Here is a 14,612-nt window from a genome sequence, read left to right as displayed (position 1 = left end):
TCTTAAATAAACATAGGTATTACTATGGTATATTGTCAAATATGAAAGGAGTTATATTTCCATAACATACTTAAAAATTGTCCAAAAATTAGATATAAAAAACTGTGATTAGTTCTGATGTCAATTTAGTACATTTCTTTGGAGAAGATCACTCAACATTGATTATCATGTTTGTAAGCCTTTATTAATCATACCTTCATATTCCTAACTCATACTTTCATTATTTTTTATAAATTTTCTGATAGATCTCTTCTCAAACATAGCTTTCATTTTTCATTTAATAGATATTTTTTTATATACATACCAATAATGAGAGACTCATTATATTCACTTATTTTAGCCTTAAAAATTTATCAAGTAACCAGAGCCTTACTTCCAATGCTAGATGAGGATAGATTCTCAGATTACTCTAAGGGATCAAGCCTGATCTGTGATCTGTCCTCCGCCATCTCCCGGAGTTTGCCTGAATTCAGGTTCATTGAGTCAGATATGTCCTCTGCTGCCTCCTCTAGAAATTAAGCGCACTCTACACTGAGTAAGAAGTAGTTGAAATGTATAGCCGTGAATTCTGTTTTAAAGCAGAATTTCTCAAACTTCGATCATCTGACCATCAATTTCATTTCTTTTCCATATTTGTGTGCTGCCTGGACTGTCATACACTTATTTTTTTTCTTTAAAATAAATTAGGTTTTTATTTTAATTATAAGCAAAAAGATATTACATTTTAAAATACACATCAAAGTAAATATGAAACTATAGAGTAAAATTTGTTTCAAAACAAGCCCTAAACTTAGCATGCACACCTTCACTGGTACACACACCATAGTTTTAAAACACTTCTTTTATTTCAAAGTTACATCAAGTTAACATGATACAAAGTTTGGCTATAAAATTTTGAGAACAAACCCTATTTGCCTTTCTTCTGTTTGTGAGGTCAAGCACTTCCCTCCAGTAAATAGATATGCTACACTGTTAATTAATGGGTAGAAAATTCACAAATCTTAGTAGCAAAAACTCATTTAATTTGCTTCCCTTATAGCTCAGTTGGTAAAGAATCTGCCTGCAATGCAGGAGTCCCCAGTTCTATTCCTGGGTTGGAAAGATCTGCTGGAGAAGGGATAGGCTATCCATTCCAGTATTGTTGGGCTTTCCTGTGGCTCAGCTGGTAAAGAATCTGCCTGCAATTCGGGAGACCTGGGTTTGATCCCTGCCTTGGGGAGATATTTCTATTTGTGAGGTCAAGCACTTCACTCCAGTAAATAAATACACTACATTATTAATAGGTAGAAAGTTCACAAATCTTAGTAGCAAAACTCGTTTATTTATTTATTTATTTATTTTAAGTAGAGGGAGGCTTAGGGTTAGAGGGTTCTTTGGTAAAATGGACTTGAGATTATGGTAAATGTAGGAATGTCGTCTTTTTTTATATAATTGTTTTTAAATGTTGATTTTTATTTATTTTTTATTTTATTTTTAAATTTATTTATTTTAATTAGAGGCTAATTACAATATTGTATTGGTTTCGCCATACACTCACATGAATCTGCCCCAGGTGTACATGTGTTCCCCATCTTGAACCCCCCTCCCACCTCCCTCCCCATATCATCCCTCTGGGTCATCCCAGTGCACCAGCCCCGAAAATCCTGTCTCATGCATCGAACCTGGACTGGTGATTCATTTCATATATGATAATGTATATGTTTCAAAATGATCCTTCAATATGATGCCAATAAACTCAATAAATAAAGTATAGTGGAACTTCTCTGACTGGTAGTTAAGACTCTGGGCTTCCAATGCAGGGTATGTGAGTTTGATCCCTGGTCAGGATTTAAGATCTCACATGCCTGCAATGTGGCCAAAATAAATTTAAATTTGCTTTAAATTAGGAAAAAAAATAGTGATTTAACTTCAAAAATAACTTATTTTTATTTTGCTGAAGTAAAATATGAAATGCTGGTCATAGCCTGAGTTTAGATCAGCTCAAACTTTGTGATTACAATAATAGGATTATCTGTTCTTTTGCATTTATTTGAAAACTGTGTTTTTTTCTATGTCAAATAAAACAACCCTACTTACTGATTCACTGTTAACTTCAGTTTTTTAAGTCCAGATTGCTTTCTATTCCTTCAAATAAATAGATGTATTTAAACTGAGATTTAAGATTAGAAAGAAAATACAAAGTATAAAAAGTACACTTTAACAGTTATCTTTATACTTATATGCAGAAGTCATAGTTGTACCAAAGTGTTTCTATTTTGATTTTAGAAAAGTGGCAAGCATTTTTCTCCATGAATTGAGACGCTGTGATCTGTACCAGGCTTCAAATGTTCTTGCAGAATAAAATACCAAGACAAAAGGGATTTCTAGAAACCATAGAGAGAGACAGTTCTTTGATACAACTACTTGAATAATGTTTTAAATTTTATAACAAATTAAATTCTTAGCATAAATACATTAATAATTTTACTATTGTGCTCATTATTGTTTTATGCTCTAGGATCTTATTTTTTGAGTAGGTACAACTTTGGACCTAAGGAAACTTCTAGAATGGTTTTAAATGATTTATTTATATAAACCACTTTTAATGGAGGGCAAAGGATAATGGAGATAGTTTTTCACATTATATGAAAATCTCTACTAAAAATTCTTAATTTTTTATATATATAAAATATGAAGGCTACATTAGCCTTTTTGTATTTCCTTCTTTTTTCATTCTAAAGCAAATATGAGTTCTTGAAAATTGCATTTAATAAAATGTAAACAGTAAAATAATCTTTAATGTAACAGAAATTTCCATTGCTAATGTTTCCTGTACCATTTGCCCAAGTTCATTTAACAAACATCAGCATCCTTTATTGAGGGCTTTTATGTTTCCATGTGCTATCCTATGCACAAAGAATACAGCAGTGTAAAAAAAATGTTTTCTGCTTCATAGTGCATAATGTTCAGGAGAGGGAATCAAGGCATGTTTAAAAATAGCAGTGTTTCACTTATGAATATGCAATTTTGAAATGTTAAATTTCATATCAAAATAGAAATTTTAAGTATATAAGTGGACTTCTACAGCCTCCAGACATAGCTTTGGCATATTTTTCTGTTCTATCACAGACTTAGTTCAGCTTATTTTTCTGACAGGCCACTCTGCATTGGTGCATTTTGGAAAGTATATCATCTTCAGAATACCTCCTTTAAATTTGTTTAGGCTGATGGAAACTGCTTATAAAGATTTAAAAAGAAACTTAAAAAAGTTAACGGTGTAATTTGCAACACCTTTATATTATAGAAAACAATTTAAGATTTTCAACTTCTTTCATCTCTTTAAATAGAATCTACAAAATGAGGCTGCCAAATCCACAATTACTAATTTAAGAAAGAGAGCAGTGTTTCAAATATCTGAACTTTATTATAAAACCTGCAGTGAAATGAAAAACTGAAATATGCTGACATATTTATAGCATCATCTTTAATAATAAAAGACAGTTCATAAGTATTTCTAATGTACGTTTGTAAGTTATTATACTTTGCAAAATTTTTGTGCCAATATTTTTATAAGGAATTTTATTTATACTTCTTTACCAAATCCTGAAGATATATTCTATGGTGTAATTAATAGGCAATTCTTAGTGCCTGATATTAAGATTGATAATAGCAACAACAACAACTAGGGACAAATAAAACCAGAAAAAATGTTTTACTAAAGAGCTGAAAAAACAATCATGATATGGTTGTTCAAATATTTTAAAGACAGCCATGTCCAGTTGAACTAGACATATTGCTTGCTGTAAGTTACAAAATTGCAGAGACTCTCCAAGAATCAGGGATTATAGATAATCATTTCAGTTCAGTTCAGTCGCTCAGTCGTGTCCGACTCTCCGCGACCCCATGAATCACAGCACGCCAGGCTTCCCTGTCCATCACCAACTCCCGGAGTACACTCAAACTCATGTCCACAGAGTCGGTGATGCCATCCAGCCATCTCATTCTCCGTCGTCCCCTTCTCCTCCCGCCCCCAACCTTTCCCAGCATCAGAGTCTTTTCCAGTGAGTCAACTCGTCGCATGAGGTGGCCAAAGTATTGCAGTTTCAGCTTTAGCATCAGTCCCTCCAATGAACATCCAGGATTGATCTCCTTTAGAATGGACTGGTTGGATCTCCTTGCAGTAAAAGGGACTCTCAAGAGTCTTCTCCAACACCACAGTTCAAAAGCATCGATTCTTCGGTGATCAGCCTTCTTCACAGTCCAACTCTCACATCCATACATGACCACGGGAAAAACCATTGCCTTGACTAGACGGACCTTGGTTGGCAAAGTAATGTCTCTGCTTTTTAATATACTATCCAGGTTGGTCATAACTTTCCTTCCAAGGAGCAAGCATCTTTTAATTTCATGGCTGCAATCAGCATCTGCAGTGATTTTGGAGCCCAAAAAAATAAAGTCTGAAATGAGTTAAATTCCAAGTGATAGAATTCCATTCCCATGAATTTCTGTATCACACTTTGTATGATTATCAATGTCTAAAAGAAAATTCTGTCATTTGATACTACATTATATAAGAATATCTTAAATAATATTTTTACCCCGATAATCTGCCTTGTTGTGATATTAAAATTTGAGTTAATAACTGGGGGAAAGGGTGAGAGGTACTGAGCCAAGGTTGTACATCAGAATCACATAAAGAGATGTATACATGTGTACCGGTCTGAGCCTTTCTCCCTGGAAAATGTCTAAGTCTCTCTTCCAGAATTTGAACTGCACCATGTTGTTCAGTCATGTCTGACTCTTTGTGGCCCCATGGACTGCAGCATGCCAGGCTTCCCTATACTTCACCGTCACCCGAAGCTTGCTCAAACTCCTGTCCATTGAGTCTGTGATACCATCCAACCATATCGTCCTCTGTCATCCCCTTTTCTTCCTGCCTTCAATCTTGCCAGCATTCCGGTCTTTTCTCATGAGTCAGCTCTTCACATCAGGTATCCAAAGTATTGGAGCTTCAGCTTCATCATCAGTCCTTCCAATGAATATTCAGGAATGATTTCCTTTAGGGTTGACTGGTTTGATTCCTTTGCAATCCAAGGGACTTTCAAGAGTCTTCTGCAACCCCACAGTTATAAAGCATCAATTCTTTGGCACTTAGCCTTCTTTATAGTCCAACTCTCACATCCACATGTGACTACTAGAAAAATTATAGCTTTGACTCTATGGACTTTTAGCAAAGTGATGTTATAGTTTTTAATACGCTGTCTAGATTTGTCATGACTTTTCTTCCAAGGAGCGAGTGTCTTTTAATTTCATGCTACAGTCACCATCTGCAATGATTTTGGAGCCCAAGAAAATAAAGTCTGTCACTGTTTCCATTGTTTCTCCATCTCTTTCCCATGAAGTAATGGGATTGGATGCCTTTTTGTTTTCTGAATATTGAATTTTAAGTCAGCTTTTTCCACTCTCCTCTTTCACCTTCATCAAGAGGCTCTTTAGTCCCACTTTGTTTTCTGCTATAAAGGTGGTATCCTATGCATCTGTGGTTATTGATATTTCTCCTAACAAACTTAATTCCAGCTTGTGCTTCATCCAGTCTGACATTTCTCGTGATGTATTCTGCATATAAGCATTGTGACAATATACAGCCTTGTCGTTGTACTCTTTTCCCAGTTTGGAACCAGTCCATTGTTCCATGTCTGGTTTTAACTGTTGCTTCTTAACGTGCATACAGGTTTCTCAGGAGGCAGGTAAGGTGGTCTGGTATTCCCATCTCTTTAAGAATCTTCTATAATTTTTTGTGATCCACACAGTCAAAGGCTTTAGCGTAGCCAGTGAAGCAGAAGTAGATGTTTTTTTCTGGAATTCTCTTGCTTTTTCAATGTTCCAATGATGTTGGCAATGTGATCTCTGGTTTCTCTGCCTTTTCTGAAACCAGATGGAATATCTGGAAGTTCTCAGTTCACGTTCTGTTGAAGCTTTGCTTGTAGAATTTTGAGCATTACTTTGTGTGAGATGAGTGCATCTCTGCAGTAGTTTGAACATTTTTTGGCATTGCCTTTCTTTGGACTTCCCTAGTGGCTTAGATATTAAAAAGCAGAGACATTACTTTGCCAACCAAGGTCCGTCTAGTCAAGGCTATGGTTTTTCCCGTGGTCATGTATGGATGTGAGAGCTGGACTGTGAAGAAAGCTGATTGCCAAAGAATTGATGCTTTTGAACTGTGGTGCTGGAGAAGACTCTTGAGAGTCCCTTGGACTGCAAAAGATCCAACCAGTCCATTCTAGAGGAAATCAATCCTGGGTGTTCACTGGAAGGACTGATGCTAAAGATGAAACTGCAATACTTTGGCCACCTCATACGACGAGTTGACTCACTGGAAAAGAGTCTGATGCTAGGAGGGATTTGGGTGGGAGGAGACAGGGACGACAGAGAATGAGATGGCTGGATGGCATCACCGACTCGATGGACATGAGTTTGGGTGAACTCCGGGAGTTGATGATGGACAGGAGGCCTGGCGTGCTGTGATTCATGGGGTCACAAAGAGTCGGTCACGACTGAGCGACTGAACTGAACTGAACTGAGTGGCTTAGATGGTAAAAGCGTCTGCCTATGATGCAGGAGACCTGGGTTCAATCCCTGGGTTGAGAAGAACCTCTGAAGAAGGAAATGGCAACCCACTCCGCTAATCTTGCCTGGAAAATCCCACGGATGGTGGAGCTTGGTAGGCTACAGTCCATGGGGTGGCAAAGAGTTGGACATGACTGAGTGACTTCACTTTCACCTCTTTGAGATTGGAATAAAAACTGACCTTTTCCAATCCTGTGGCCACTGTTGAGGTTTCCAAAATTGCTGGCATATTGTGTGCAGCAGATTCACAGCATCATCTTTTAGTATTTGAAATGGCTCAACTGGAATTCCATCACCTCCACTACCTTTGTTCATAGTGATGCTTCCTCGCTTGACTTCACACTCCAGGATGTCTGGCTCTAGGTGAGTGATCACACCATGGTGGTTATGTGGGTCATGAAAATCTTTGTTGTATAGTTCTTGTGGGTATTCTTGCCACCTTGTCTTAATATCTTCTGCTCCTGTTAGGTCCATATAATTTCTGTCCTTCATTATACCCATATTTGCATAAAATGTTCCCTTGGTATCTCTAATTATCTTGAAGAGATCTCTAGTCTTTGCCATTCTATTGTTTTCCTCTATTTCTTTGTATTGATCACTGAGGAAGGCTTTCTTTTCTCTTCTTGCTATTCTTTGGATCTGTGCATTCAGATGGGTATATCTTTCCTTTTCTCCCTTGCCTTTTGCTTCTCTTCTTTTCTCAGCTATTTGCAAGGCCTCCTCAGACAACCACTTTGCCTTTTTCCATTTCTTTTTCTTAGGGATTGTTTTGATCACCGCCTCCTTGCAATGTCATGAACCTCCATCTGTAGTTCTTCAGGCACTCTGTCAGATCTTCTCCCTTGAATCTACTTGTCACTTCCAGTGTATAATCATAAGGGGTTTGAGTTAGGTCATACAAGAATGACCTAGTGGTTTTCTCTACTTTCTTCAATTTAAGTCTGAATTTTTCAATAAGGAGTTCATGATCTGAGCCACAGTCTCCCAGTCTTGTTTTTGCTGACTGTATAAAGCTTATCCATCTTCATCTGCAAAGAATATAATTAATCTGAATTCAGTATTAACCATCTGGTGATGTCCATGTGTAGAGTAGTCTCTTGTGTTTTGGAGGAGGGTGTTTGCTGTGACCAGGAACTGCACCAGTTCCTAAGTATTCTTACAGCTTCTCTGACAGTTTTTAGAGAGCTTATTTTGAAACTCCCCAAAATTGCTCTTGTGTGGGCACCCTATGGAGAACCTCTACCTTTAAACTTACTATATTTCTTTCATCACAACCCCCCCATACACACACATGAAAATACACACCAACACTGAAATTAATGTGATCTAGATATCCAATCGGAGAAGGCAATGGCAAGCCACTCCAGTACTCTTGCCTAGAAAATCCCATGGATGGAGAAGCCTGGTAGGCTGCAGTCCGTGGGGTCACCAAGGGTCGGACACGACTGAGCGACTTCACTTTCACTTTTCACTTTCACACATTGGAGAAGGAAATGGCAACCCACTCCAGTGTTCTTGCCTGGAGAATCCCAGGGACGGGGAAGCCTGGTGGGCTTCCGTCTATGGGGTCGCACAGAGTCGGACACGACTGAAGTGACTTAGCAGCAGCAGCAGCAGCAGATATCCAATGCAGCTATAAATAGAATAAGATATATAAAAAGAATTTGTTTGTATAGCACATGAATTTCAAATATATTTGAATTGTATCCCCATTTCAAATAAAATGACTTATTTAATTGAAATTATGGTAGTTGCCACAGTGATTCTTTATTTCAGTTTCTGGATTTGCCATTTACCAACTCTGTGACGTTAGGTAAGTTGATTCGTTTTTCAGTTCCTTAATGGATAATGTAAATCTCCTTCAAATGTCAACATTTCACTATTCTGTACATCTTTCTCTTGAGTCAGTAGATAATCATATATTTTAAGATACACTTTTTATTTCCATGCTAATCCCTTTTTAAATTCAGATATTTACTAATTCTTCAGTTTTTTATTTTATAATAACTTAAACTATGAGGCAATGTGTTTGCAATTTCCTTCCACGTAGCTCATCCGTACAACTCAATTATAAGAAAAGCTATGATTGCTTTGGTAATGTCTTTACATTGGAAAAAGAAAAGTTTATGATTGTAGAGAAGAATGCTAAAGAGCTTACTTCTGGCACCTGTAGATTTTAATGTCTGTATTTTTTTTTGTCTTTCCACAGATAATGGGCTTTTTTGAAGGATTTTATATTTGAGTGACATTTTAAAAATCATCCTAATGCATTTTTTCATTGTAGTGCTCTGAGAGCAGTATTGTAGATCCCTGCTGGGCAGTAGGCAAATGGCTACTTCTCTTCCTCATCTGATGTAGATGGTAGAATATAATTAGGCATATTGGAAATCTTCCTGGGATGCTTCTGAGCTTGTTGAGAAGTGGATTTTCAATCATTTACAACTTTCTGAAATTTCTTTTCCAGCTCACAGCTCAAATAAAAAGTATGTAAGATGACTAGTCATAAGTCCAACATGTAATTAAAACAAAATTTTTTTGAGAAAATTCTAGGAAACAAAAAGTAAAATATTTTTCTCTTTTTTGAAGTGTTTATTAATGAATCACTATTTTAAGATATACAAAAGTATTTCCAGTGGAAAGAAACTATTATCTTTTTCATAGGATAATATATTAGTTGAAAATTTTACCATGATTATTCTGGGAAAAACAGTATTTACAAACTGAAAGTTAGTTTTCTTTGTCTTTATAACAGAAAATAACACTACCTTTTCTTGTAAATTCCATATTCTGTTTTAGACTTCATGTGTTATTTACTGTATCTTTTGAAAGAATCTATTACCACTGAGGAAAATATAAAATAATCTAGTAATAAAGAGATATGTAGATTTCAGTGAATATCCATAGACTTAACAAAAATAACAAATTTCCTAGTAAATCTAACTTTGATTTATTTATGAAATATTTTATTGGAAGACAGTAAGTTCAAGAACAAAATGAAATGTATTTGAATGAATTGCTTTACAAGTAGACAATTAGACACAGATATCTGAAAATATTTCAGTAAACATTCTAGTAAGGAACTTGCAAAGAATATATTTGATAAATTGTATTGTCAATTTTAAGCATGAAGGAAAAACAAATGTATAAAAAATGCTAGTTACATGATAATTTGTAAAATTGAATACATATTAATGAAAAGTACTTTAGCAAAGTTATAATCCCATCATTACTTTTGACTCATGGATTAACAGATAAATTTAAATAAAATATATTAAAGATCTTCAGTAATAACTATGTTCAGTCATATATCAAGTAGTTGTGTTTACTGAGGGGAAAATCCATCTTAGGAGACTCTTCCTTGGCTATTATGTATTGTCATGATCTGTATCTTAAAGCACGGTCATTGCTGTTGTTTCGTAATCCATAGAAGTTCTTATCCAACTTTCCAAGTTCTTCATTCTTGGATGCCTGATATTTTTTAAATTCATATTTGATAGTGTTTCTACTTCTAAAAAATCATATTTATAGTTTATCAAATACATAGAAATGATGTAATTTTAATATCTGTGGATTCTGTTATTTTTTCCCTGGCTCAAATCACCCACTCTATTCACTTCTTTTATTCTCCAGCTTAAGTTTCATTGTCTGTTATAATCATTACCATATATACACTCAATCTTTTTTTGCTTTGAAAACTATTCCCAGAAAAATACCAGTCATCCTTTAAGTAACCTCACTGCCTACACCACACGTGTTGGAGGACAGCAAAACTTAGCTGGAGTCATTCTGAATGATCTCCCTTTAAAACTGTGACCCATAGCTTAATGCATGCTCTCTCTGTTTTGCAGTACTCAGCCCATATTTTCTTGGCAACTACCATATATATTTCCTTCACGCTCAAGTTCACAAACCTCCTCTGTCCTAAGAAAGCTCAGCTGTTGAACTGGTTCCTCACTTACTAATAAAAATAATCAAAATAAAACTGTAACCAGTTCCTATTATTGCATGTACATCATGTGTAGGTGAACCTTTATGTTACCGTGAATGTAATATTCAAGTTTTTTATGTAGATAGTAGTTCCAGCCTTCCTGGCATACCATAGATATTAGCACAATAATTTATCTTTTCCCAACTTTAAAAAAAATTTTTTTTATTTTAATTGGAGGCTAATTAATTTACATTATTGTATTGGTTTTGCCATACATTGACATGAATCTGCCCCGGATGTACATATGTTCCCCATCTGGAACCCCCCTCATCCATCCTATCCCTCTGGTTCATCCCAGTACACCAGCCCTGAGCATCCTGTATCATGCATCAAACCTGGACTGGTGATTCATTTCACATATGAAAATATACATGTTTCAATGCCATTCTCCCAAATCATCCCACCCTCGCCCTCTCCCACAGAGTCCAAAAGACTGTTCTATACATCTGTGTCTCTTTTGCTTTCTCATATACAGGATTATTGTTATCATTTTTCTAAATTCCATATATATGCGTTAGTATACTGTATTGGTGTTTTTCTTTCTGGCTTACTTCACTCTGTATAATAGGCTCCAGTTTCATCCACCTCATTAGAACTGATTCAAATGTATTCTTTTTAATTGCTGAGTAATACTCCATTGTGTAAATGTACCACAGCTTTCTTATCCATTCATCTGCAGATGGACGTCTAGGTTGCTTCCATGTCCTGGCTATTATAAACCGTGCTACAATGAACATTGGAGTACATGTGTCTCTTTCAATTCTGGTTTCCTCTGTGTGTATGCCCAGGAGTGCAATTGCTGGGTCGTATGGCAGTTCAATTTCCAGTTTTTTGAGGAATCTCCACACTGTTCTCCATAGTGCATACTAGTTTGCATTCCCACCAACAGTGTAAGAGGGTTCCCTTTTCTCCATACCCTCTCCAGCATTTATTGCATGTAGACTTTTGGATAGCAGCCATTCTGACTGGAGTGAAATGGTACCTCATTGTGGTTTTGATTTTCATTTCTCTGATTATGAGTAATGTTGAACATTTTTTCATGTGTTTGTTAGCCATCTTTATGTCTTTTTTGGAGAAATCTCTATTTAGTTCTTTGGCCCATTTTTTGACTGGGTCGTTTATTTTTCTGGAATTGAGCTGCAGGAGTTGCTTGTATATTTTTGAGATTAATCCTTTGTCAGTTGCTTCATTTGCTATTATTTTCTCCCATTCTGAAGTCTGTCTTTTCACCTTGCTTATAGTTTCCTTTGCTGTGCAGAAGCTTTTAATTTTAATTAGGTCCCATTTGTTTATTTTTGCTTTTATTTCCAATATTCTGGGAGGTGGGTCATGGAGGATCCTGCTGTGATTTATGTCGGAGAGTGTTTTGCCTATGTTCTCCTCTAGGAGTTTTATAGTTTCTGGTCTTACATTTAGATCTTTAATCCATTTTGTATTTATTTTTGTGCATGATGTTATATTTTTACTTACCACTTTATTTTTCCCATCAACATTCAAAACTATTTCATTGTTACTTTAATGTATATTATTCTCTGGTAGCTCAGATGGTAAAGACTTTGCCCACAAAGTGGGAGACCAAATTCAGCCTCTTGGTTGGGAAGATCTGGAGAAGGGAATGATTACCCACTCCTGTATTCTTTGCTGGAGAATTCCATGGACAGGGGAGCCCAACTGGTTAGAGTCCATGGGTTCTGAAAGAGTTAGACATGACTGAGCAGCTCGCACATATGTATTATAGCATATAGTATGTAGATAACATGATATAATTTATACATAGATTATATTTATGATATATATTCTACATAAAATGGATATAAATATTCTTGCATATCTTTTTCCCTGTATTTCCAATTTTATTTTTCTTCCAGTTTTATTGAGGCATAATTGCCATAAAACACTGTATAAGTTTAAAGATATACAGCATAATTATTTGGCTTGTGTATATCATGAAGTGATTATCACAGTAAGTTTAGGGAACATCCAATATCTCAGATATAAATAAAATTAAAGAAATAGAAAAAATGTTTCCTTGTAATGAGAACTGATAGGAACTTCTCTTTCGGTGTTCACATATAACATTTGTTTGTTGTTCAGTCATTGCGTCCAGCTATTTGTGACCCCATAGACTGTAGCATGCCAGGTTCCTCTATCCTCCACTGTCTCCTGGAAATTGTTCAAATTTTGTCCATTGAGTTAGTGATGCGCTCTCACTCTCTCTCTCTCTCTCTATATATATATATATATACATATATATAACTATATTCATACTATATTCATTTAAATATAAATTTCAGTTCAGTTCAGTTGCTCCGTCGTGTCCGACTCTTTGCGACCCCATGAATCACAGCATGCCAGGCTTCCCTGTCCATCATCAACTCCCGGAGTTCACTCAAACTCATGTCCATCGAGTCGGTGATGCCATCCAGCCATCTCATTCTCTGTCTTCCCCTTCTCCTCCTGCCCCCAGTCCCTCCCAGCATCAGAGTCTTTTCCAGTGAGTCAGCTCTTCACATGAGGTGGCCAAAGTATTAGAGTTTCAGCTTTAGCATCAGTCCTTCCAGTGAACACCCAGGACTCATCTCCTTTAGAATGGACTGGTTGGATCTCCTTGCAGTCCAAGGGACTCTCAAGAGTCTATTATATATATAAGTTATATATAAGCATATATAACTTATAGAAGTATTAATTATATTTATCATGTTGTATCCTACATTCTTAATACTTGTTTACTTCATAACTGGAAGTTTGTGTCTTTTTACTGCCTTAATCCACCCCTGCCTCTGGTAGCCACAAATCTAAATATGAACTCTTTTTCTGTGAATTTGCTTATTTTTAAAATATACTAATAATTGACCTTTCATACTATGTGAGCTTCTGTTGTACAGTGTTGTAACTCAGCAGTTCTGTTATCTCCACAATAAATCTAGTTATAATCTGTACCCATACTAAGGTACTACAAAGTTATACAGCCACCCTTGAATCCAACACCACCCTATAGTGGGCCAGCATCAACTTCTGAGCACCCTGTCCTTTGAGTCGGTGATGCTATCCAACTGCCTCATTGTCTGCCATCTCCTTCTGCCCTCAGTCATTCCCAGCATCAGGCTCTTTTCCAATGAGTCAGCTCTTCTCAGCAGCTGGCCACATTATTGGAGATTCAGCTTCAGCATCAGTACTGCCAATGAATGTTCAAGGTTACTTTCCTTTGATTGACTGATTTGATCTCTTTGAAGTCCAATGGATTCTAAAGAGTCTTCTCCAGCACCACAATTAGAAAGCTTCAATTCTTCAGTACATGGCCTTCTATATGGTCCAACTTTCACATTTGTACATTACAGCTGGAAAAAAACATGTTATTGTTCAGTCACGAAATCATGTCCAACTTTTTGCGATCCCATGGACTGCAGCACACCAGGCTTCCCTGTCCTTCACCATCTCCCAGAGTTTGCTCAAATTCATGTCCATTGAGTTGGTGATGCTACCCAACCATGTCATCCTCTGCTGCCCTTTTCTCCTTTTGCCTTCATTGTTTCCCAGCATCAAAGTCTTTTCCAATGAGTTAGCTCTTACTGTCAAGTGGCCAGAAGATTGGAGCTTCAGATTTAGCATCAGTCCTCCAATGAATATTCAGGGTTCATTTCCTTTAGGATTGGCTGATTTGATCTCCTCACAGTTCAAGGAACTCTCAAGAGTCTTCTCCAGCATCATAATTTGAAAGCATCTGTTCTTTAATTTCAGCCTTCTTTATGGTCCACCTCTCGCATTCGTACATTACTACTGGAAAAACCCTAGCTTTGACTATACAGACTTTTGTTGGCAAAGTAGCATCACTGTTTTGTAATAAGCCATCTATGTTTGTCATGGCTTTTCTTCCAAGGAGCAAATGTCTTTTAATTTCATGGCTGCAGTCACCATCCACAGTGATTTTCAAACCCCCCCCAAAAAAAAAATTTGTCACAGTGTCCATTTTTCCCCACCTGTTTACCATGAAGTAATGGGACTGGATGCCATGATCTTA

At 36.4% G+C, this 14,612-nt stretch overlaps 1 protein-coding gene across 2 annotated transcripts in view; it reads left to right on the top strand.

The window, feature by feature from the left end:
- Positions 1-14,612, top strand: part of NCAM2 (neural cell adhesion molecule 2) — a 579,580-nt gene that overhangs the window by 399,225 nt on the left and 165,743 nt on the right. The window lies entirely within an intron of this gene.

This window comes from Moschus berezovskii, chromosome 1, assembly GCF_049115385.1.
Source record: "Moschus berezovskii isolate FMDL1 chromosome 1, NW_MosBer_1.0, whole genome shotgun sequence".
Lineage (NCBI taxonomy): Eukaryota > Metazoa > Chordata > Mammalia > Artiodactyla > Moschidae > Moschus > Moschus berezovskii.
Note: the sequence above shows the minus strand (reverse complement) of the source record. Positions and strands in the feature narration are given on the sequence as shown.